This window comes from Acromyrmex echinatior, chromosome 16, assembly GCF_024713525.1.
Source record: "Acromyrmex echinatior isolate Ae372 chromosome 16, ASM2471352v2, whole genome shotgun sequence".
NCBI classification, from domain to species: domain Eukaryota; kingdom Metazoa; phylum Arthropoda; class Insecta; order Hymenoptera; family Formicidae; genus Acromyrmex; species Acromyrmex echinatior.
The window spans coordinates 9,803,211-9,831,056 of record NC_141867.1 but is presented as its reverse complement, the minus strand read 5'-3'; the positions used below and the strand labels follow the sequence as shown (position 1 = coordinate 9,831,056).

The 27,846-nt window shown below is 38.0% G+C and overlaps 2 long non-coding RNA genes across 2 annotated transcripts in view; both read right to left on the bottom strand.

The window, feature by feature from the left end:
* The window catches only part of LOC147907157 (uncharacterized), a 106,920-nt gene that overhangs the window by 26,121 nt on the left and 52,953 nt on the right, over positions 1-27,846 (bottom strand). The gene's annotated exons all lie outside the window — the stretch shown is intronic.
* LOC147907158 (uncharacterized) lies at positions 22,853-26,821 on the bottom strand. The gene is made up of 2 exons (XR_015547805.1): positions 25,115-26,821; positions 22,853-25,042 (listed from the first exon to the last, which is right to left on the bottom strand). It is a non-coding gene; the product is annotated as an uncharacterized LOC147907158 (long non-coding RNA).

Here is a 27,846-nt window from a genome sequence, read left to right as displayed (position 1 = left end):
ACATGATCTTGCATTTGTCGCGATAAATCGGTGACATGTACTCGTGGTGAAATTCGTACAAGCAGACTTTCGATATGTCGAGTATGCACATACCAACATAAATCGGCTTGTTGAACTTCATCTCGAGTTGGCGCATTTCTACGGCCATCAAATTTTCCGCAAAGACGCTGCGGTTGTGAAAATTCGATTTCGCGATCATTGTCTCCGCGTCGTACCGTCCGTCCCATTTTGTAATTTTACATCAACGTGGTTGCGCACATTCTCCATGGTCTTACCGAATACCGCGTTGGGATAGATTTTTTATCCACGCAAAGTGTTTAATGTTGTCGTTGCGTGAATGTTGTAGGTACAGGAGATTGACATGCTTCTCCTTCTTGTCATCGGTGATCCGCTGAGAAAATATCTCTATTTTCGATGCTATATAAATTGATCGACACCGCGTTCAACCATTCGAATTTCGGAATGTCTTTTAATGTCATTAGAAATTCGATACCCGCGAGATTTATCACTGCGGTATAATGTGAGTATGATGATTCTCTATCTACATGTCTTTCTGTGGGGTACAGAGCGGCGATCACCGACCAAGCGGAACATGTATTGTCCATTAAACAAACACTAATCACCACTCGTTTCGTCGCTATTTCTCGCGACACGATGTGACATCCCGCGTGCATTGGATTATTCACATTCACTACCAAATTGAGGATTCGCGACAATGCCCACCCGCTGTTGCGTTTCTGGAATTCTTCGAGTGATGCTAGGATAGGCTCGACGACATGTCGCTCGTACCACTCGTGCATATCGGTGCAAAAATGTATCTCACTTCTTTGTGAGACTATGCTCTTATTAGCACGTTTATCCTTCGTCGCAAATTCGCCGTTGATCGCTTTTACACTGCCGTCTTTCTACAGTGTTTTGCACTCGCTCGAGCACTACATCGCCAGCGTCTTCTAAAAACCGCCGCGGCTCAATGTGATTAGATTTATCACCACACCTATTAATATACGACTCTCGAACGCGACGTCGATCTGTCGCCAAACAAGAGATCGTTCGTGCCACTCGTGTATTCGCCACTTGCGTACTCGCCACCAATGTGCACGAAACGTCGCTTGAATTGCAACTTTGCATCCGCGAGTAGCGCGATCCTCGCCACCGCGGATTGTCTGTATCCAATGGCGAGGCGCGAACGCTTGACATGCCAAAATTCTTCAAGCTGCTCGATACACTCGTCGTATCATTGCAGCCACGCGAAACACTCCACCAGAGTAGCGACCTGGCCGCACTGTTCTAGCAGTTCGCTCTCTTTTCTGTTTTTTTTTTCACAGTCCTTAGATCACGCACTCTTACACGGAGCACGTGACTCGTTCACACACGTTGCAGCATCTTTACATCCAGAATGTCATAATATTTTATTTTGGTAATATGTTCGTATACTAAAATGCACTCTTTATAGGAGTAACATAATTGATTATATACTTATCACATTGGTCATGAAATACTTTTTTGCAGGATTCTCCTCGCAGTCGTAGTATGGTATCGCTAACTTGTCCGTTATTATCACTTCAACGCACTTCTTACCATCCGCGGGAATCTTAATACGCCTGCAGCTTTATTGAATCTTTTGTTTACTTTTCATTGAATGATAACACTGTTCTTTTATTAAACCGAAAACTTTGTACCAAAATCTCTCTTCGCAGTCAATGTGCACCGTTTCGTCTCCTAACCGTCCGAACCAATAATCCTTTTCATCATCGTTATCGTCATTGATGATGACTTTATTTCGCACTACGTATACCTATTTGTCGATCGCGTAAGAACTGCACCGGCGATATTCGCACATCTTTGTCTCTCCTCCATTCACAGTCTTCAGGCACTTTTTTCGCATTCATTTTTTTTTAATGTAAAAAGGTGAGGACATGCTGCACGAGAATATAATATCAAAAGCAGTCTGCAATTTGTGCACGACCTGCTATCTAGCCTATCGAAAAAACCGGTCTCATGCTCCCTGATGTGATACATTCCTCCATCGTTAATGTCAGCTATACGAATCATGCATGATGTACATACGGTTAAAGAACCACCTCGTTGCATAATAATTATAAATCGCACAGTGTTTAGTACAAGTTCAACCTACGAATTTCTGGAGACAACACGAATTTTTTTACGCGATCCATTTCATACTCGTTCATATCACTAGCACATCCACTATCGTTGGATAGCATTTCTTCGTCGGATGACTCTTGATCCATTATATTCTCAAAGTCTACTTCCATTTCATCAAACATTTCAAACACTTCGTCTCTAATATTCGCAAACTGTTCTTCATCCACATTTCTAACATGTTCTGTCGACTCTGTCCTCAATGTTTCTGATATTCTCGAACTCTACATCGTCCATTATGTTCTCAATTTCCATTAAAATGGAAATCAAATAACTTCAAATAACTTGTCTGAATTTACCCCATCTATGTCCTCAACGTCTGCATGATAGTCAGCCATATTTTTCACATTAGACTTATTGCGATCGATTCGGTAATCTTTAAAAGCGCCAACTGAGGTGTCGCGCTTATGTATTATATATATATATTCCATTTGCCATTATATATTTTATCTGCGACTTCTTGTTCCTATGTCTACCCTCCCTATTGGGTCGCAGCATCAACGACGTGTCACCGATCTCGCGGTTCTTCCTAGATAAATATCATTATCGATGCTTCTGACCTAAAAGAAAGAACTGTGTAAGAACGCAATATGATTTCATAATATACTCCTCATTAATGGTGCTTTGTGTAGCAGCTGACACATCGATGATGTGCCACCGATCTCTTAGACAAAAGTCCACATTATAGTACCGCGACGCATTTTGGAGTGGGTGTGAAGTCCGCGGCGGCAGCCCGAAACGCATTTTGGGGTAGACGCAGGGTCCGTAGCGGCGGCGATGGCAGCGGTAGCGACGGTGACGGTGGCGGCAGCGTCTGTGACGGTGAAGTGTGGAGTGGCGGCGGTGGCGGCGGTGGCGGCAGTGATATGTGACGTCACAACATGGCGGCATGTATCATCATATCAGTAAACACCGATAGCGCCGGGATTTCCCGCGCCTCCCCTTCCTTCTCCCGCGCCTACCAGTATTCCCCGCGCCTTCCCTCCCCGCGCCTACGAGTATCCCCCGCGCCCCGCGTACCCTCAGAGGACCTGGGTTAAAATCGCCATTATTATACTATTGATTCAAAGTGGATGATTTGGTATGTGTGAACAAATTCAAAACGATGTTTGAGAAAGGTTACACGCGAAATTGGACCACGGAAGTGTTTAGAATCATCAAAGTACAGAAAACTAATCCCGTGATGTATCTTCTGAAAGATTATCGCGGAAAACCGGTCGCTAGAGAATTTTACGAGTACGAGTTGCATTGTGTCTAATCACGACGTATATCTAATTGAAAAAATGTTGCGCAAAAAGGGGAATAACGTTTACATGAAATGGCTGGGATAATTCACACAATTCATAGATACATAAGGACAATGTGTTAAAAATAAATGTATTTCTACGAATTATATATCAGTGTGTGTATATATATATACATATGTATATGTATATGTATATGTATATGTATATGTATATATATATATATGTATATATATATATTTATTACAATATGCAAACATGCAATTGAGATTTTTTTTTAATTAAAAAAATACATAATATAAACATACAAAAAATAAGTTTTGTTTTTATTACAAATACATAAGTATACAAAAGAAATGAGATCCATTTTATTTATTTCTCTTTTCTTTTATGTAGTAATATTTTATAATTTTTCCGTGACAGTGTATCTGTAGAATTTGACACCATGTATCGCTTGTCATCGTACGGACTTAGAGCAATTTTCGTTTCCGATATCGTGTATACTTCATGGAATTTCGATCTTATGCACGATTGCCTGTGTTTCATTTCGATTTTATTATTTAGACATTGCATATAATCATCAAATGTTATCGACCTCGCTATAACGTTACTTTTGAATTCTTTTGCCTTCTTCGTATCCTTCTTCCCATCGACACGCAAAGCGTACATTTTTGCTTTAAGCCCGATGAATTCGATCATGATCGTGCCGTTTCATCTTTCATTATTCTGAAACTGTTTTATTAGCTAGCGGAATACAATACGCATTGTCGATCGCTAGTGTCGAATCGATTGATATCGTAGATGTTGTCGCACTCGATGTAATAAATAAGACTATCTGTGTACATGACTTTACAATTTTCGCGAAACAGCGGTGCCATGTACTCGTGGTGAAATTTGTACAAACATGTCTTGGCTATATCGAGGATGCACATACCCACGTATATCGGTTTGTTGAATTTCACCTCAAGTTTACGCATTTCTATCGCATAGATTCTCGAAAAAAATTTTTATTATGAAAGTTTGGTTTCGCGATCATTGTACCGTCCTAACGTGTTACAAGTCACACGTCGACGTAGTTGCGCACATTCTCCATGGTTTTATCAAATACAGCATTATTCATTAATTTATACAAATTTTTTTCAAACTCATTGTTGGCAAGAATTCTAAAATTCGTATCATGAGTTCGATATATCCGCGAAGCCATGGAGATTGTGCGAATTGCAGTACGCGGTAAATTTTTGCGATTTTGAATACATTGTTGTAGATTACGATAATAAATTACGTAATGCTTTTTATCATACAATGTAGCGAGGAGCTTCTTCTCTCGGGCGGTTTCTTGCGCATTGGACAGAATGGTAGGTTTGTGTGAGCGTTGTGAAGATGTTTGCGGATACTTTAAGTCTAGCTCGAGAACGTAACTTGTAAGTGAATCTATCGCGACAGTCGTAACATCAAAATTTTCTGCATCGTCAACCCATCGAAAATCGGCGTATGGTAATGCTTGACACATTGCCTAACCGTACAGGTTGTTAACGCCAAAGTACATAAAGCATGCCAACGGTTTCGATAGATCGTACGACTGCATGTATTTATTGTTAACCCGTGCATATCTATTTGAACATTGGCTCAGACGTATACCGCTTTCGGTAAACATGACCATGTCGATGTACGTAAGAAGTTCGAATTTTACATGTGTATGTTTTAACATTGCATTCCATGTAAAACCCGGTAGTATATATAATAATACGCGGGATCGAGTCCGTAACTCGCGATGCAACTGTTACGGAAATTTTCAAAAACGTCGGTTAACAACAAAACGTCTGTCTTTAAATACAAATCGCTGTATTCACCGAGTGTTCGAATGGAGAATCACTGTCACACGTTGACGGCGTGCGCGTAATCACTCTCGGATACGGTATCACTTGTCAGCGAGCTATAAAATAATTCGCGCGATGGTAACTCGGTTTCCTCTAACTTTTTGACGCAATCAATGTACTCGTACGAAAATATGCCTTTGCGTGTGAGAAGATCGACATCCTCCGCGCTGAGGTTGAAAAATTCTGATTATGTAACTTTCAATTTATCTTTATCGACGCCAATTTTTCTAAACTGGTACTGAGAAATTTATAAGAATCAATAAAAGGTAAATTTATACGTTTTTTCTTATTATTTGCAGTGTCGTCGACATGTTTTGTGAAGGAAATATATTTTTAAAACGTAGAAAAAGAAGAGCATAAGAAACCACAGCACAAGTTATAGTTTGTGATATTTAATTATTATTCTATTAATTAAAACATTAAACGTTTTGGCCACAATCTGGCCATCTTCAGTAATTCAATAATATTCTTAAAACGCAGAGTTACATCTAGTTGACATTAAATTCAACAGTCGGATGTTGTACTTAAATAAACGTGTTCTTTTCTATGTGAAGATACTTCATACAATAATGTTACAGCGCCAATTGTCATATCACGAAAAGTGTAGAACAAGAATTTCCAGATTCTAATTTAAAATAAATTTGTATATCATTAATATCTTTTAGTCGGAATATAAAGGAATAGAATCGTTACCTGTTTTACAGCCAAAAAAACAATGAATCTCAAGTACCTCCTTTGCATAATTGGAATTTTGTCGTGACATTGTGTGTTGTTATTTGTCATGTATTTTTACTACTATTTATATATATGAGTCAACAGTTTAGAAAGTTCTAGAATTATTTATTAAAAGAAAGAGAGATCTTTCTAAAGAAGAGGAAGATAAACATCAGGCAAACCTTCCGTGTCACTTTGCTTATTGATACCCTTTGGATTTTTATATGTATCATTTCTGAAATTCTTCTTTTTATTAATGATTGTTCTGTATCTAAAATTCTTATGTTATCCCAATCCAATTCATGCATCTCATTCAAACGATGACGTGAAACCACAGAAATTTCGGAAGAGGGTTTTTTTATGTCAGCCTTATGTTCTTTTATACGAATTTTTAATTTCCTTTTAGTTTGGCCATAAGACGATTCACAGTTTAAACAATTAATTTTATAGACTACTCCACAATGGTCATCCTTAGGCAAAGAATCCTTACTCGTCTTTATAAATGTATTTATTTTATTCATAGGTTTATAAGCTATATTAAAGTGAACATGTGAAAGTTTTTTAAATTTTTCAGATACTTTGCCCAAGTATGATATCGTGCAAAATTTTTTCTTTGAATTAATTTTAGAATCACATTCATTATTGATTTCATCGCGATTTTTATCTAAATTAGTTCTACTTTCTAATGTTTTTATCCTATTTTTTATTGTTGAAAATATGAATGTAAAAGAGGATAATCATTACTTAAAAGCGTGTAAATTAAATCAGAGATGTTTTTTCCATGAAATTTAGGATGGGATAAAAGTAAAATTCTATCAAATGGTCCAATGATTACACCCCTTTTATATACTAACGGATGATTCGAAAAATAATTTAAATATCTCCCAGAATTGATAGGTTTTTTATAAATATCGAAGATGATATTTCCTTCATGTCTCATTAATTTAACATCTAGAAAATTTATGTCGTTTTCATCGCCAAAGTCAATAGTAAATCTAAGTCTTTCATGAGTTAAACAATTCTAGAACTCCTTCAACCTTTTCTTTATGTACAACTAGCACAATGTCATCACATAACGAAAATAAAAAGATGAAATAATATTATGCGCGGTAATAATTTCTTGTTCTAAATCTTGTAAAACTATGTTCGCTAATATAGGGGACAAAGGAGAGCCCATTGGTATGAAAATCTGTTTAAATATTTTTTTATCAAATTTAAAAAATGTGGAATTAATTATAATCATAATTGCTTTAATAAACTCATGTAAAGGAAAGGATGTCTTATTTTCAATAAAATTCCGCCTACGTTCAATGCTTTTAAATACTAATTCAGTCGGAATGTTCGTGTACATGGAGACCACGTCAAATGATATAATACTAAAATTTTTATCGATTATCTTATGAATTTATTATCCATTGAATTTATTTACTAAATCGAAACTGTTTTTTACATAACTAAAATTTTTTTTATTATTATTGTCAATGATTTCTTTTAAGAAGGTCGCCAGTGGATAAAAAGCTGTTAATACAACTGACAATTAATCTTAGAGGATGACCTTCCTTATGAATTTTTGGCAGTCCATAAGAACTCAGAAGTTCGCCGTCCGACACAACTATAAACTAAATATATTTTTCTTTTGTTATAGGAAGTATATCTACTCGTCCTTTATATACGCGATAGCTATATCCTTGATAATAAAATGCGCGTCGTATCCCGATAAATTGTGAAAAATTATGGGAATGATATATGAATCTCTGTAATTTAAGTTTGCGCGGGATCTCTGTATCGTCCGGTCAAGTGACAATGATCGCGTACCCGCGTGTCATTTGGTGCAAACGGTTTTTCACACACGTAGCAATGCGTAGCGTTGTTAAAATTTATCATATCATCTCGCGTAAAATCTATCATGAGTACGTTAATGAATAAGATAGTCTTCATTTTATACGCTAAGTTTTTAAGTTCTGGCGAATCACGCGACGCAATCGTTACCGCGACGAAACTTATATATACACAACGAATAGTCATACGAACAGCGGACATAATATGCTAAACTAAATACCCGATGATGCTGGTACGTGTAGCTGGACGTTTCGATATCTCTCTCCGTCTTCTCCAGGATGCATTCCAAGTCAGCGTAGATTATGAACGGGATACGTTCTTTCCTGATGTAGTTGCCGAAGCTCAACCACTTGTCGTCTTCGTTCGATAACGTGATGGCACAGTTGTTTAGTTTTTCGCAGTCTATTGCGTGGAGTCAGTTTTGCATTCGAGCTAAAATAATGTAAATAATATCTGAAAAAAAGAACGTATAATTTATTATTTTCTCAAAGAACTTTATTATAAAAAATTTTTACGTAATTTTTAATTATATATACATACCGATCGCAAAAGTACTCTCTTTTTTGCTGCGTTGCTCACGAAACGGGACAGATTCTTGATCGAGGCAAAAATGCTCCGCGTTATTGTTCTATGGATCCTACACGTAAAGCAAATTGATGTGCTTGTCCCTCTTCATACCGGTGAGCCGTAAAGGAAGAATCGTCATTTCTTTTTGCTTCTCGAAACCGTACACGTTGATGAAGATGTTGAGATTTTCAAATTTTTTAATTCGACTCAACGTCATTGGAAATTGAATGTCTTTAGACAGAAGATTTAATACTAATGTGACGTCGTAATAATGTGAATATGATAATTCTCGATTTGTATTACTTTGAGCCGGCTGGCAAAATACGCATTGTCTAAAGATTGCACGTTGATTACCGCTTTCTTCTTCGAGCGATAGACTCGACAATGCGCGACGCGTACCATTCTTATAAATCGGACGAATTAAAGAGTTCATAGTTCTTCGTACTGACACTTTTATTCGCGCGTATATCACCTGATATAAATTCATCATTAAACACGGTGTTTATTTTAATATTGTTATGTCTCTGCATAAGAATTTGCACACGCTCAAGCACAATTTCTCTCGCGTCTTCAAGAAACTGATGAGGTTCGATGTGTCTAGAGTTTATTACCGCGCCAGTCAGTATACGGCTTTCGAACGCGATATCTATCTCGCGCCATCTGAGTCCCGCGCTGTATCCGGCACCCACTTGCATGAAACGTCCACGCACCAAATCCTTTAAATTTTCAAGTCGCGCGACACGAACGATCAACGATTGTCTAACATCGATCGGTAATCGCGGATATTTAATGCTGCTTTGTTCCTCCAGCGACTCGATGAAATTGTTTCATTGTTGTCCCCAAGAAATTCTTCTCGCGTATTCAACTGATCTTGTTCCACCAGATTACGCTCCGTTTGCTCCATATTATAATATCTTTTTTTTTCACAGTCTTTTCATTAAAAAAGTTTTTGAGAAAAATATCTATTTTTTTAGTCTGTTTTTGTATCTTTAATAAAAACTTTCACAACACCTTGTATCACTGTATGCAAATAGGACACATGTTACACGGCATTATTTGATAAAGAAAACCTTTGCATTTCGAACAGGAATAACCTTCGAGAATCACACATACATCGATATCATGTTTTCGAACCGCACGAAGACGTGAAAATTGATTATATATTCTTACGATGCATAATGAGCAATATCTTCCATGACCATCAGTGTAGTAGAACTCAATGCAGCACATCTTTTTCACAGGACGTAAAGTGTTTACTTAAGTTTGATTTAAATCTCGATATATTATTCAATTGTATCATAATCATTCTCCACTGCCGAATCATTTGATAAAGCATGATCTTCATCGGACATTTCCTGGTCAGACATTTCTTCATGTTGATTTATTTCTTCTTCCATCACTTCATTCTCATGAGGTGCAAAATTTATTTTTCCATTAAATATACACAAATATGTAACACCCATATAACGTTGAAGAAACTTCGAACTCGACTGCATGAGTGTATCTTTTCATTTTTATATATACTATGACCGTCGCGTCATTTCTTTAATACGCTGCGTGTTTTAACGTGTTTTTAATGTGTTTGAACGTTTTCGAAGAGCGATTTTATTGCAATCGCAGCGATGTGCTAAAAATTCTTATTTGAAAAGAGTATGGGAAGCCATTCTCAGATATCGTCCGCTCTCCAAAGCGCGCAGCATCGACAGCTTATTTATCTCGCTCAATAACACGTGCGGCATTCGCCACTGTATAATTTGAATAATTCGAGCGTTGACTCTATCGCCGGATCTCCCGTCAGACAATTGTTGTCGTTACGCGCTCGTATTAAAATCAACTCGTGACAAGCGTTGATCACCACGCTTTTGTAATCTTCGCAAAATCCTAGCAGTACATAGAATGGTACACAGAAATTAAAGTATCTGGCTGCAATAGCCGGCGCATCCCATTACGTAGAATCACACTGTCGATGACATTGTTACATAGTTTATGAGCGTGCTAGTTATGCCTACATTTCTGTTACAATCAATCTTCACCATTGAGTTCATATCGAATCTCATCGAATATAAACGACGCAATTATTTCCCAATGATAAAGGGTGTCTCAAAATGATCTGACATTTTAAATTGCACGCCATTTTTTTTGCAGCGAACGTAACGTACTAACCTTTAACAACTGGCATCAGGAAGTATTGAGGTTTAGTCATGGAGAATTACACGATCGAGCAATGCATAGAAATTGTGAAAATCCACTACAAATATAGTGAACGAAGTTTCATGGTCGTGTTATTTCGCGCCGCGGCGATGTGAATTGGCCACCAAAATCGTGCGATTTGACACCATTAGACTTCTTTCTTTGGGGTTTTCTGAAAGGAAAAGTGTATGCCAATTGTGCGAGAGCGCACCGCGCGGAAAAATTCGAGTGAGAGTTCGGCGCACGGCTGGTATGATGCACGACAGTAAAGAGAACTCAGTTTCTTTGTAATTTAACAAAAGAATTTCTTTAATATATTCAGTTACAAAGTCAAAAAATATAATTAATTAAATTTAAATTAACAGAATATTAAATGCGGTCACCTTTTTCAAATTGAGTTTGGAATCGCGGTGATGGAAAATCTCGGCGATTTCTCTCGGCACTTCTCGAAAGATTCGGTTTATAGCGATTTCACTAAACGGTTAGCACGGCGATTTTACGGAGCGAGATTATGACTCTAAGAACTCTAAGAACTTTTTGGAAGTAAGAAGGAGGACGGCGAGATCGAAGCATTTATTGCTTTCGGCCTGAGCTTTCCCTTTTGGGAAAAATCCAATAAAAATTTGCCACAATCGTAATTATTACGTGGCATTAGGTGTACAGAATTGATTGGCGCTTTGAATTCTTTTCTAGCGACGTTCAACGTAACAGTCATGCGCGGCAGAAAATCCGAGCGTGGGATTGGTGACAGCGCGTGACGTATTCGTCGAAGCGCGGCGCTCGCGTGCGCGAATTGAATCGTTCTAGAACTTTCGATTGTCCGTTGCCGGTAACGACAGCTTGTTTGCGTGTAACGAATTGTTTTTAAAAAGAACAAAGAACGACGAATTCGATGATTTTAACGAGGATTAAGATCATGCTCGAGATGAAATCACGAGCTCAATTTATGCATGCATTCAATGACAATTAATATCGGTCGACTGAAAGAATTCTTGCTTTTCTTTCGAATTACCGATCTCGAACACCAATGATCCACAGACCATTCCGGAGTTGAAGGAAGAAATTAGATGTACCATTAATGAAATTAGTCTGCAATTATGCCAAAATGTCATTGAAAATTTTGTCAAAAGAATGAACGTTTGCAAATAGAGTCGAGGCGGCCATTTATCGGATATTGTGTTCCACATATAACCTCCATGTTTGTACTTTATATTAAACTAAAAACATGTGTACTTTTCAAATAAATAATGTTTTATTAATACATTAAAATGTCAGGTCATTTTGAGACATCCTTTACATGAGCACCCTGATCCACTTTGTTCTTCGTCAGTTAATTCTTCGACATATAGAAAGCTTTCGTACGGCAGTGTGTACAAATCCTGTTGCTGAATTGGTATTCTTATTTCGCTGTACCCAAACGTTGTGTTGGCGAACGGACTGTACGTGTGAGTCTCAATCTTGACGATGCGATCGTCGAAGATCGGCTCGTCTTTAATGTTTAGGATATCAGTTATCTCAAATGTTGTGCATCGCGAATCCCAAAGACATTAAAAATGTAACGTTCGACTGGCTGAGCTTCTTCTTCTTCCTGATGCAGCTGGATGAGCGAGTGCTATCGAGCTGTGACGTCACCGGCCTTGTAAAGAAGTTATCTCTCTGCGTACGCTCCGTTTCAGCATGAGCATCTTACACTCATATTATTACTATCGTCGTCATACGTGCAATCTAACAGTGATCTCATCTCCTAAAAAATGGAGCAATCGTCTGTTCTAGTCGACGATGCGTATCATTAGATCCGTAATGCTCCGTGCGATGATCGACAGGTAAATGATTTTCGCCGGCCTCTTCGATATCTTATATCCTGGCGGCATGCTCGGCGAAAATTCATGTATCGTGTGCACACTTTTGCTACACACGCCCGCGATCACATTACGCTCTACGCGGATAACGTTTACATTATGCTGATCGACACGTCCGATTCGTGCCACCTTCGCGGCCGCAGTATACGCTTCGACGAGAATCTCAGCAGCGATCCAATATTGTTGGGCTTGCCAAAGTTTATTCTGTACGCACATCTAATCCCGCATCTCATTGTGTTGTAGTTTGCGCGGAGCGTAATCGAGTATTCTGCATCCTCACCATTATCATCATCGGTGTCATTGTTATTGTTGTTGTTGTTGTTGTTGTTATTGTCACCACGCACTACATCAAGTGCATCGCGGTGCGGACGTTTCCGTAAAATCGCGCGTTTCAGAAATTTATTTATGTCTCGCACTTCGAACCTTCGGGAATTGTAATTTCCGCGTCGTCGTTGGCGAAATAAAATTTGTTGTTCGATTCATTCACGTTCGGTATCGTGTGATAAGTCTCAAAAATCGCCAGACTGAGTTCATAATCTCCGTCACTCAAATCTATGACGGGGAAGTAATTCGCCGCGAGGACAGTGCTCTTTCCGCTCAGCGTAAGCATCAACGACATGACGGAAAAAGCGTTCGACTAATACTAAAATTTCACAGCACCTCGTCGAGCTTTTTAAATTCACGCATGTACCGTTTGTAGAAACCGCAGACATATCTGTCCGCAGAAACTCTGATCGTAGATACGTCTGATAGGACGTGCGATTGTATTCTATTGTACCGTTCCCGAAATATCGCAGTTCCTTGGGCGGTTGAAGGTTACCGAAACTGTCAAAGTACACGACGCGTTTGTTCCTCTTCGCGTACGCGAAGTACCTAGTAAGTACCAGGCCTCGTCGCATCGTCTAGATTCACTATACCGATTTCGTTTCAGCGCGCGCCACTCGTCGGTAACGTGTTACGCATGAAAACGCCTCTAAAGTATGGTACGCGCATACGTCTCGCGAGCTCGTTCAATTGCATATTGATAGTTGCGTCAGACGGCATTTTTCTCGCCTTTTTGGCGTTTTTTTTTCTTTGCAGCTACACCCTGTCCACGTTTGTATGAGCCGAGATATAGTCTGCGTCCATATTTGTACAGAGCGAGATACAATTCGCGAGCTTGTTCCATCGCGCGATCATGACGTTGCAGCTTTTCGAGCTGACGTTGCGCAGTTTTGCTGTCGTTTATCGCTTTCGCCACGCTGGCCTCTCCGCCGATCAAAGACCCGAGCGCGCCCAACATTGACAGAAACGCTAACGCACCGCCTCATTTCACCATCGAAAGTATCCGCTTTTTCGTCGCCTTTTTCCTCGTCTCTTTTTCTTTGGTTTCATGCCCATGCCAATTTTGGTCTTGACTTTTATCGCTGCCCAGTCAACAGCTGCAGTGGCTCTCTCACTCAGAGCCAAATCTCTCACGAAGATGCGTCCTAGCGCTTTGTCGGCGAATACTTTGTCCGCCGTGTGTATGTCAGTGAGCTCCGAGAATATGTAATGTCGTGTTCTCGGCACGCCGCGTTCAACGGATTTATACCCGCGTCACTTCTGGCTAATCGCTTCGTAAGCCATGACTGCAAAACTGATAGCGCGGAATGTAACTCGAAAGGAAGCGCGTTTATCGCTCGATTCAGCAGATCAACGCAGACATTCGCTGCAGTCCTTTATCTTCGGTACGGAATCATCGATATGCATCCGCTGCTACGGCTGATTAGTGTTCGTCGCAGTGACGATAAGTTCGAACTTTCGAATCTGCCTTCACGTGTTACGGAAGCTTGTCCTAGACGTGTTCGATATAGTCATCGTACAAGTACGCGTAAAAGTACGACGGTATATATTGCAACTTTTTAAATGACCTAATACAATCGAGGGCGCGTAGCCTTTAGTGAGGTGTTTACTTACACAAGGGTAGATTGATGTTTGGCAATAAACGTTTCGACGTGAATAATGCAGACAACATAATTATCTACGGCGTACGATACACCTGATCTTTACCAGTTAATTTTCAAGAGAATTCCCGACGATCTTCTTTACATGGAAGACAATATGAATAAGTACAAGAGCATGCTGCTGGCAACGAACGCGCACAAACTCAAGCATCATTCGCAGGGCCGATTATTGAATAACAGGGATACAAGTACAAATACGTAATCGCGCTGTTGATGTCGATTACACCCAAGATACAGAAGAAGAAATCTGGAAAAGGATTACCTCACGCAATGACATTGAATGACAACGCGATCGATTACGTGCACTGGGATGATCCCAACGAGCTGATGGATCATCTACGATTGCTCGACGCTTCGCATCGTGCGGGCAATAACGCTTACGACAACGAGATGTTGTCGATTATCGAGGAACTTCGCGAAGCCGTTCTTATTAAATTAAATCGCGTATGAAATGAATCAATCGAGTGACACCTCCAGCGAAAAAAATACATTATTTTCTTGTATTCTGTGTCGAATCATGAAAAAAAGATCCGACAAAAAGAGAAAAGTTAGCTCCGAGAGACGTCGACTCGTCGAAGAATTGCACGTTCCGGCGAGAAAAAAATTTTCCACGAAAACGCGTCATAGTTCGAAGATATGACGATCTATGGCAGGCTGATATCGTCGAGATGCGTACTCGAGCTTCAACAGAGGCCACCACTACATACTCCCCGTCATCGATGTGTTGAGCAAGTACGCTATGATGCTATTGTTGAGATAATTCGAGCGAGTGGAAGATGTCCTAAAAATTTATAAACGAATATAGGGAAGGAGTTATACAACGCCGATGTGCAGAAAATCTTGAAAAAACATGTTAATCACTATTCCTCGTATTCGACGTTGAAAGCGTCGGTAGTCGAGCGGTTCAATCGCTCAAAAACGACATGTGGAAGATGTTTACACTTATTTGTAATTGCCATTGATTCGCGTGTATTTTCTACATATAAAAATATATATCATTATAAGTATATAAACGTATATATTTTTTTATTACTCCTCATTCATCATCATCTTCGTTTTGGAGTATACAAAATATATAATTATTTTGAACAATTTATGTATGGAGCAGTATCCGTACATATGTAGTAATACATAATAGTAATACTTATATAAATGTAAAAAACATACGTAAAGTGTAAATTAAAAGAATAGAAATATATAATAGTAGTACGCATAAATGATAACTGAGACACATAAAGTGTAAAGTAAAATACTAGTATATAATAAGTATATATACAGGATTGGCCATATTCGACGGAAAGATCTGGCAACACTGTAACTTTTGACAGAGATGTTAGATCGAGTAACGACGTAGCGCGTTTGAAGCGTCAGTCGAAGGAAATTTTTGCCATGGAGCAGTACACGCTACGCGAACGCTCTCAGATTGTTGAAATTTACATTCAACAAAACAAGTCAATTGTTAAAACTCAACGTGCATGGAGAAAAATAAATAAAGTGAAAAGTGCGCCTTCCGCGAACACATTGTATCGTTTGTATGAAAGATTTTCAACTGGTGAGGCACTTACTAATCCCAAGCGTCCAAATAAAATGCGACCAAGGCGATCGGATGATAATATCGCACTCGTACAGGCCAGTGTTCAGAGGTCTCCAACAATATCTCAAACACGTCGATCTGAGCAGTTGGGCATAAAACGAACCACTTTACGTCGCATATTGCATCATGATTTGCATTTGTTCCCATACAAAGTTCAACTGACGCAAAAACTGTTACCTGTCGATAAGCCACGTCGATTGGAATGGCCCCAAAGAGTAATCGAAATGGTTGAAACTGACGAAAATTTTTGGCAAAAAATCATCATGAGCGATGAAGTTCATTTCATGTTAACCGGAACCGTAAACAAACAAAATTGTCGGTTCTATGGTACTGAAAATCCTCAAATCATTAACGAGGTACCTCTTTATGCCCAGAAAGTGACTGTTTGGTGCGGTGTTTGTGCTGATATGATCATTGGCCCGTTCTTTTTCGAAGATGAAACTGGCGAAACGGTTACCGTCAATCAGGAGCGTTATCGTGATATGGTAAGTGATTTTTTGATGCCAATTGTTCGTGATAATGGTATGGAGCACTTCTGGTTTCAACAAGATGGCGCTCCACCACACACAGCTCGAGCCACTATCAATTTCTTGAAACAATTGTTCCCTGGACGTTTGATGTCAATAAATGGTGATTTTGAATGGCCACCGCGTTCACCAGATTTAACGGCTCCAGACTTCTTTTTGTGGAGCTATTTGAAATCAAAGGTTTATGTCAATAAACCAAGGACCCTAGACGAACTTAAGGCCAACATCCGACAGGAAATAGCCGTCATATCCGCCGAAACATTGGTCAAAACGATGGAAAACGCTGCAAAACGGGCACTACTCGCCATGCAGGCTCAAGGCGGTCATTTAAGAGATATCATATTCAAAAAATGATGTACACAAATCTCCTTGAACCCTATTAAATGATTTTTAAAATGAACAGCAAGAAATGTGTTTTTTTCCCATGATTGAAAAAAAAACATCTTTCCGTCGAATATGGCCAACCCTGTATAAATATTAAAAGCATGATATGTATTATATGAAAGTACAATAATCATAATAACTAATAAATACTATTCCATAAAACATACTAATAATACTTGTATAAATGTAAAAAAAGTGTAATTTATAATAGTAATACATAATAGCAATATATACTACATATAATACATATAATACATATTACAAAGGTATTCGCCAATGCCCCCACAGTAACGTCTCCGTCGAGTCCGGTAGGATGTATCGTTTGTCGTCGTATGAGCTCAGAGCGATTTTTGATTCGGATATCGTGTACATCTCATGTAATTTTGATTGTATACACGATTGATGGCGAGTCATTTCACGCTTTTCGTTCAAACACTGCATGTATTCGTCAAACGTTATCGTTCGCGCTACGACGTTATTCTTTACGCCTTTCGCCTTTTTAATGTCCTTCTTGCTATCCGCTCTCACCGCGTACATCTTCGCTCTAAGTCCAACAAATTCGATCATTAATACATCTATGTTCTCATCTTTTATCAGGTCGAGTACTTTTTTGTTCGCGAGAAGCATACCGTACACATTGTCTGCCGGATAATCGCTCGTGTCGAATCTAACGATATCGCGTTTCATAGTCTTGTTAACATCGTCACATTCTATATAGTAAATGAGACTCTTCGTATCTGTGTACATGATCTTGCATTTGTCGCGATATATCGGTAACATGCGATATGTCGTGGTGAAATTCGTACAAGCAGACTTTCGATACGTCGAGTATGCACATACTCACGTAAATCGGCTTGTTGAACTTCACCTCGAGTTTGCGCATTTCGACGGCAATCAAATTTTCCACAAAGACGCTGCGGCTGTGAAAATTCGATTTCGCGATCATTGTCTCCGTGCCGTACCATCCGTCCCATTTTGTTATTAATTTTACATCGACGTGATTGCGCACATTCTCCATGGTCTTACCGAATACCGCATTGTTCATTAGTTTATACAAATTTTTTTCGAAATCGTTTTTCGCGAGCGTTCTAAATTATGTATTGAGTTCAATGTAATCACAAAGCTATGGAGATTGGGCGAATTGTAGCACCCGGTGGATTTTTATTACGCGAAGGCCGTGACGAGTACATTGCTACAGATTGCGGTAGTGGATGATGTTACACTGCTTATCGCTAGAAGATTATCTTCGCGCTTGCCGGGCGATTTATCGCGCGTTGTGCAGAAAGATAGGTCAGTGTGTCGGTCGTGTAGATACTCGAGATCGATTTCGACAATATAACTGGTAGATGAATCCGGAGCGATCGCGCTCACGTTAAAGTTCGCAGTGTCTTCGACCCATTGAAATTCGGCGTATGGCAAAGATTGACACATCGCCCATCCGTACAGATTATTCACATCGTAGTACATGAAGTACGATGAAGTACGTATGTCGGTTTCGATGAATCGAACGAATACATGTACTTGTTATTAGCCTGCGCGTATCTGCCTGAGCATTGACTGAGGCCGCCGCGTATACCGATGAACATGACCATATCAATGTCAGTGAACAACTCGAATCTTACGCGGGTATTTCAGCATGGCGTCCCACGTGAAACCTGGCAATGTATAATAATGCGCGGGATCGAGACAGTAATTCGCCACGCACTATTGTGGAAACTTTCGAAAATGTTGGCGAATAACAAGATCAGTTTTCTAGTACAGATCAATATACTCTCCGAGCGTTCGGAGAATCGCTTTCAGATGTTCGCGACGTGAGCGTAATCGCTCTCGGATACTGTATCGTCTGTCAACGAATTGAAAAATAATTCGCGCGGTGGTAAGCGCATGTCCTGTAATTTTTTGACGCAATCAACGTACTTGTACATTGGAAAGACACATCAGGAAAGACACCTTTTCGTGTGAGTAATTCAAATTCTTCATCTGATAATGTTGGAATTTCGGAACGTACAATTTTTAATTTATCCTTGTCCAGATACGATGCCAATTTATCGAGGCATGCATATAAAAATTTGAAATAATCAATGAATCTTAATTTTACACAATTTTTCTGCAAATTTTTTTCATTTTCGTCTTTGGTGCTATCGACATATTTCGTGAATGAAATATATTTTTCTTTGGTTATCGGCAGTACATCTACATGTCCATCGTAGCAGTAAAATGCGTGTCGTAGCCCGATAAATTGTGAAATACGACCGGAATATAAAACGAATTTTTATAATTTAAAAACAAGATACAAAAAGAGCATAAAGAACCACACCACAGGATATAATTTGTGATATTTACTTATTATTATATAAATTAAAATATTAAACGTTTCGGCCACAATCTGGCCATCTTCAGTAATACAATAGTCTTCATAAACCGCAACAATACATTTAGTTGAAATTAAATTCAACAGTCCATTATTGTAATACAAATGACATGTTCTTTTTAGTATGAAGATGCTTCGTACAAAATGTTATAAAGCCCATAGTCGTATCAAGAAGTGTAGAACAAGAATTTCCAGATTCTGATTAAATTTAAATTTGTATGTCATTAATTTCTCCTAGTCGAATATAAAGAAATATAATCGTTACCTGTTTTACAGCCAAAAAACTGAGCGAAGAATATCAAATGACACTTTCACACAATAAGACTTTCTTCGTGACATTATGTGTTGTTGTTTGTTATATCGCGTATTATACCACTATTTATATGCCTGAGTCAAACAAATTAGAAATTTCTAGAGTTATTATTGAACAGAAAAAGAAATCTTACTTAAGAAAAGGAAAATAGATATCTGGCAAACTTTCCGTGTCACTTTGTTTATTGATACCTCTTATTTGTCTTTTTATGTGTATCATTTCGGAAATTCTTCTTTTTATTAAAGATTGTTCCTTGTCTAAAACTTTTGTTTTCCCAATCTAACTCATGCATCTCGTTCAAACGGTGACGTGAAACCACTGAAAATTCGGAAGGTGATTTTCTTAAATCCGCTTTATGTTCTTTTATCCGAGTCTTTAATTTTCTTTTTGTTTGGCCTACATACGACGACTCACAATTTAAACAATCGATTTTGTATACAACTCCACACTGGTCATCCCTGGACAAAGAATCTTTCCCCGTCTTAATAAATGCATTCATTTTATTCATGGGTTTGTACGCTATGTTAAAATCAAAAACATGTGAGAGTTTTTTAAACTTTTCCGACACTTTGCTCAAATACGAAGCTTGCTTCTTTCGAAGACAGGAAATAAATTATGATATTATGTGGAACAAAGAAATAGATAGAATTAGCAAAAAAATTTTTTATTTGCGGGCCAAGCACATCCGCCAGGAAGTCAATAGTATCAATTATAATATTAAACAAATTGTGTATCCTGAGATGGATGGGGGTACTTCTTCTGCACCTTTCAAAATTGAGAATGTTCTAACGAAAGTTACGAATTCGGAAAAAATTCATTCAACATACAACATTAATATTGCTCCGGACGGTTTTAATGAAATATTTAATATATGTAACACTAATGAAAAATGGCTGAAAAACCTTAGCAACATTATGATACCGGAAAAAGCAAAAATTGTATTATAACTAGGCCAACATTTCAACTTACCGAACAATATGGTTAACAAGAACAACATTACACAAGAATTTATAAAACACATAGAATACAGTCTTTTTAAAGCCGACGACGAAACGCGAAATTATGTCAGAAATGAATCCATTCGTATCATGAAATCAATTAAGAAATGTGATATTAAATCTTTTGAGAACATTGTTTTGCAAGAGGGTGTAGGGGAGGTCAAACGATTCATCTCAGAAAATCCGGAATTATTGATTACTAGAGCGGACAAAGGAAATACCACTGTAATTATGTGTCGTAATAGTTACAAAGAAAAAATGTTTGAGAATCTCAACGATCGCACTACGTACGAATTAATGAAAAATGATCCTACAAATAAAATAACTGCGGGGATTGTGAAATTACTGAAATTTTGGAAGATTAAAGGTTATATCGATTCAAGTTTATACAAAAAATTGCATGTTTCGGACGGTGAACTGCCGAGAGCTTATGGACTGCCAAAGATCCATAAAGAAGGTCACCCTTTAAGATTAATAATTAGTTGCATTAACAGCGCTTTTTATCCACTGGCGACCTTCCTAAAAGACATTATTCACAAGAATAACATAACAAATTTCAGTCATGTAAAAAATAGTCTAGATTTGGTACATAAACTTAACGGCAAGGTAATCGATGATGATTTCAGTATTGTATCCTTTGATGTAGTCTCTATGTACACGAACATTCCGACTGAATTAGTTGTAAAAAGTATTGAGCGTAGATGGGAACTTATTGGATGCAAGACTTCGATTCCTCTGCAAGAGTTCATCAGGCAATCACAATCATTATTGATTCCACTTTTTTCATCTTTGACAAAAAAATTTTTAAACAAATTTTTGGCTTGCCCATGGGTTCTCCTTTGTCTCCGATACTGGCAAACATTGTTTTACAAGATTTAGAACACGAAATTATTACCAAGATTAACATTAAGGCATCGTTTTATTTTCGTTACGTGGATGACATCGTATTAGCGGTACATGAGGAAAAGGTTGAGGAAGTTTTAGAATTATTTTTTATTTATTCATATCACGAAAGGCTTAAATTCACCGTTGACCGTGGCAATAAAAATGGCATAAATTTCTTAGATGTTAAATTAATTGAACAAGAAGGAAACATCATTTTTGATATGTACAAAAAACCTACCAATTCTGGGAGGTTTTTAAATTATTATTCTAATCATCCGTTAACACATAAAAGGGGAGTTATTATTGGGCAACTGGACAGAATTCTATTTTTGTCCCATCCTAAATTTCAGGAAAAAAACATCACGGAACTAATCCGCATTCTTTTAAGTAACGGTTATCCCTTAAAGTTTATATTTGCAACAATAAAAAATAGAATTAAAACATTACAAAATAGAAGTAAAAAATGTAATAAAGAAATTGATTCTAATGTTAATTCAAAGAAATTTCTTGTGGTGCCGTATTTGAGCAAAGTGTCGGAAAAGTTTAAAAAACTCTCACATGTTCTTGATTTTAACATAGCGTACAAACCCATGAATAAAATGAATGCATTTATTAAGACGGGGAAAGATTCTTTGTCCAGGGATGACCAGTGTGGAGTTGTATACAAAATCGATTGTTTAAATTGTGAGTCGTCGTATGTAGGCAACAAAAGAAAATTAAAGACTCGGATAAAAGAACATAAAGCGGATTTAAGAAAATCACCTTCCGAATTTTCAGTGGTTTCACGTCACCGTTTGAACGAGATGCATGAGTTAGATTGGGAAAACATAAAAGTTTTAGACAAGGAACAATCTTTAATAAAAAGAAGAATTTCCGAAATGATACACATAAAAAGACAAATAAGAGGTATCAATAAACAAAGTGACACGGAAAGTCTGCCAGATATCTATTTTCCTTTTCTTAAGTAAGATTTCTTTTTCTGTTCAATAATAACTCTAGAAATTTCTAATTTGTTTGACTCAGGCATATAAATAGTGGTATAATACGCGATATAACAAACAACACATAATGTCACGAAGAAAGTCTTATTGTGTGAAAGTGTCATTTGATATACTTCGCTCAGTTTTTTGGCTGTAAAACAGGTAACGATTATATTTCTTTATATTCGACTAGGAGAAATTAATGACATACAAATTTAAATTTAATCAGAATCTGGAAATTCTTGTTCTACACTTCTTGATACGACTATGGGCGTTATAACATTTTGTACGAAGCATCTTTATACTAAAAAGAACATGTCATTTGTATTACAATAATGGACTGTTGAATTTAATTTCTAAATGTATTTTTGCGGTTTATGAAGACTATTGTATTACTGAAGATGGCCAGATTGTGGCCGAAACGTTTAATGTTTTAATTTATATAATAATAAGTAAATATCACAAATTATAACCTGTGGTGTGGTTCTTTATGCTCTTTTTGTATCTTGTTTTTAAATTGATAACCACGTGAAAAAAATTTTTTTATATTTTATAATTTAAGTTACAATTCTCTCGAATGCGCTGGACCACAGTACAGACGTTGTACGATAAGCAGCGTTACGTCACCCACTACCGCAACTTGCAGCAATGTACTCGTCACGATCTTCGCGTAATAAAGATCCATCAGGTGCTACAATCTCCATGGCTCCGCGATTACATTGTACTCAATAACAATTTAGAACGCGCGCGAAAAATGATTTCGAAAAAAAATTTGTATAAACTAATGAACAACACGGTATTCGTTAAGACCATGGAGAATGTGCGCAATCACGTCGATGTAAAATTAATAAAAAAATGGGACGGCGCGGAGGCAATGATCGCGAAACCGAATTTTCACAGCCGCTGCGTTTTTGCGAAGAATCTAATCGCCGTCGAAATGCTCAAATTCGAGATGAAGTTCAACGAGCCGATTTACTTGGGTATGTGCATACTGGATATCAAAAATCTGTTTGTATGAATTTCACCACGAGTATATGTGAGTGATGTATCGCGAAAAATGCAAAATTATGTATACTGACACAGACAGTCTCATTTATCACACATAAATGCGACGATGTGTACGAGGCGACGAAACGTGATATCGCTAGATTCGATACGAGTGATTATCCGGCGGATAATGTGTACAGTATGCCTCTCACGAATAAAAAACCGGTCTGATGAGGGATGAGAACAACGGTGTATTAATGAACTGAATTTGTTGGACTCAGAGCGAAGGTACGCAGTGAGGCAAGAAAGACATTAAAAAGGCGAAAAGTGTAAAGAGTAACGTCGCAGTGCGAACGATAATGTTTGACGATTACATGCATTATTTGAACGATGAGATTGAAATGACTCATCGACAATTACGTATATGATCTAAACTACACGAGGTACACTACATGATATCCGAATCGAAAATCGCTCTGAATTCATACGATGACAAACTTCGTACCGGACTCGACGGAGACGTTACTATGGAGGTATTGGCGGATATCTTTGTAATATATGTTTCATATATTTTGTATTGTTTTTTTTTTATTTTATATGTACTATTATTTTGTATTATGTTTTTTAAAGGTTTTATTATTTTATGTTATGTTTTTTTTTAATTTTTTTTATAAATATTATTATTTTAATTTACACTTTATATATGTTTTTTAAATTTATATACATATTATATGTTACTATTATATTTTACTATCATTATAATTTACACCTATATATATATGTATAAAAAAATATACAAATAAAAAATTGTATCAAATGACATTGTTTTTTTTTTCATATATCCACGAATTGTGTGTCCTTCGAATCCCAAACGTACACCCTATCTCCCTTCCTGCGCAGTACCTTCTCCACGTCCGCAGATACATGTCCAGATGAGTAGCGCGATGCAACTCGTATTCGTAGAAGTATGCTTCAGCGATAGATTAGTCGTTCATTGTCAGTCAGTCAATCAACAAATCAGATCTTTTTAACAAATGGTTATAGTGATTCAATCAGTCAGTCATGTAAAATCTGTGACCCTCACTAGGTTTGGAGATGCGATATGAATATTTAATTTACGAAAACTAATGTTTTGTGCTCGTACTTTTTCAAAAGGATACTTTACCGATTGAGCCCGTACATGCTTCGCTAATCGTTCATCAGCTAATCGTTCGATAGCCATATAATATCTGTTGAAGTCGCTGTTCGCTAGATACTTAATAATGTCACGAAAAAGTATTTAAAGATACGACGATAATGTGTCATCATACGTGCATCGCACGTAACATAAACTATGCTAAACTCTTCATGCTATGATACGCATACGATGACGCGTTTTCCTTGTCGGATTCCGTTTTCCGTAGAACGCACTCCAAGTCGGCGTAGACGATGAACGGTACTTGTTCTCAGTTGTTATAGTTGCCGAATTCGAGCCACCTGTCGTCCTTGCTCGGATGACGCAGTTCATCTTCTGGTAGTCCACTTCGTGAGACTGCAATTTTTCGCACGAACTGAAGTAATGAAGGCACCTGCAAATAATAAAGAAATCATTTTTCTATTTCTTTTTACTGTTTTTTATTGACTATTTTTATTATACTTACCGATCGCAAAAATGTTTTCTGCTCTCGTTTCCAGTAATTTGTGATCTTACAAGACGAGATTGATTTTTATCCACGCAAAGTGTCTAATGCTGTCCTTGCGTGAATCTTGTAGGTATAGGAGATTGATATATTTGTCCCTCTTGTCATTGATGAGCCGCAGAGGAAGGACCTACTTATCTTCGATGCTGTACACGTTGAGCGATATGTTGTTGAGATTTTCGAATTTCGGAATGTCTTTTAAAGTCACTGGAAATTCGATAGTATCCGCAAGATTCAATATTGTCGTGTAATGCGGATACGATTTTCTATGCACATGACTTTTAGCTGGGTATAGAGCGGCTACCACGCGAAACATGCATTGTCCATCGAACGCACGTTCACCGCTTTCTTAAATATAATTTCTTTCTTATTACACTTCGATGTAACATCCCATGCGCATTGGATTGTGCTTATTCACATTCACTACCAAATTGAGAATTCGCGACAATGCCCACCCGCAGTCGTGTTCCTGAAATTTGTCCAGTGATGTCAAGATGGGCTCGATGACGTGTCGCTAAATGCGACGTTGCTAAATAGTGTACATGTACGTGACAACTCATGCATCGACCTATCTCGCTGTTCTTTGTAATTATGCATTATTATTATAACACGTTCATCCTTCGTCGCAAACTCGCCGTTGAATGCAATGCTCATTTTTACACTGCCGTGTCTTTCTACTGTGTCTCGCACTTGCTCGAGCACTACATCGCCAGAATCTTTCAAAAACCGTCGCGGCACGATGTGATTAGAGTTTATCACCGCGCCTATCAATATACGACTCTTGAACGCTGTTTTGATCTCGCGTCGAAATCCATATCCGGCACCCACATGCATGAATCCTTCAAACTCTCGAGCCTCGCGATATATGTGATCACTGATTGTCTCTTGCCGATCGATAATCGCGGGCGTGACTCTGCTCTTCCAGAGATTCTATGAGCTCGTCGCATTGTTGTTCCCATGCGACGTACTGTTCTATGGTATTCAACTAAGTCGCTTGCTCTATCAAATCGCGCTCCATGTTACAGCTTGCATTGACTAATGACGCGGTACGTCTAAATATTCTCATTTTTATACTAATTACTTGGTCACGTGACATTTGTATCACATTACAATGATGATGATGCCGCTCGAACATGTTATGACATGTATCATGTCGAATGTTCGTGAAAAATTTGGTCACGTGACATATACACTATTTAGCAACGTAGCATTTATATTAAATCGTATTGATATGACGTCACCGCGAAACATGCCATGGCATGTTGTGACTTGTCGCAGCATATCCTTGAAAAATCTTTGATTACGCTATCTAACAAAGCCATCGATACTTATGAAATTGCAAACGTTGCGCGCGCACACACACACACACACACACATTTTTGTTTGTAAATTACATTGATAATGTCGTCGCGAGAGGCGTCAAATAATAAATACGATGCGACAACACCTAACGTAAGATTTATGATAAAAATTCAAATATTGAATGTGAATTATTAGTTACACTGTGGATAGTAATAATAATAATATTTATATGTATATATATATATATATGTAGTATATGAAAAATAAACAAATATTCACTGTGTGTCTCAGCGTTTAAAATTATCCATTCCTTCCGATATCTATTCGTTCTTTTCCTTTCTACATTTTTCATATCATATTACATGTGCCAGCATCATCATCGCGTTTGTTAATATTGCTATGCTCGCTTTAAAAGCATTATTAGAATATAATTGAATATGTACAATAGAAATAAAAAAAACATATATATATATATATATATATATATTTTGCGTATGAGAATAAATAAAAAGAGTTACATAAGAAGCTGCAATGAAAAAATCGTAAACTTCTCTACGCGCTCCCTCACCCCTCTCCCCCCCCCCTCCTCCAACAAGTTCCTCTTGCGACCGCGACGCCAGCATCGCCTGGTGGCAGCCAGGTGGCTGTATCTCAGGCGCAGAACCCCGCCAGTGTTATACTATCATATACTACTGCTGTTGCAATGATTTCGAGTAGACATACACGTTCTTGAAACGTACATCGTTCTCGAGTAAGCTTATGAAGAGGTTGATTTTACCGCAATTCGACGGGCCGCGATAGTACTCGGCAACATTTTGCCGTGCTTGCGCTTCTCCACGCCGCCTCCCATTATTCACGATTGTGCGTCGCAGTTCGTCAGCATGAATTTCGTGTTCATATGACGGGCTGTGCGCTCTCGACCGAATGTTTAAATATGTATAAATACGTTCTATCAGACGTACGATCAGATCTTTTGTGGACAGATGTGTCTGCGATTTTTACGAACGATCGACACGCGTGAATTTAATAAGCTCGACGATGTGCTATGAAATCTTAGTATTGGTCGAATGCTTTTTCCGTCATGTCGTTGACCCTTACACTGAGCAGGAAGAGCAGCCTCCTCGCGGTGAACTACTTCCCCACCATAAATTTGAGAGACGATGATTAGGAGCTTAGCCTGACGATTTTTGAGACTTATCACACAATACCGAATGTGAATGAATCGAACAATAAATTTTATTTCGGTAAAGACGACACAGAAATTACAATTCCTGAGGGTTCGTACGAAGTGCGAGACATAAATGAATTTTTGAAACGTACGATTTTACAGAAACGTCTGCACTGCGACGCGCTTGAAACCGTTGACATAGTGCGTGGTGACAATAGCAACA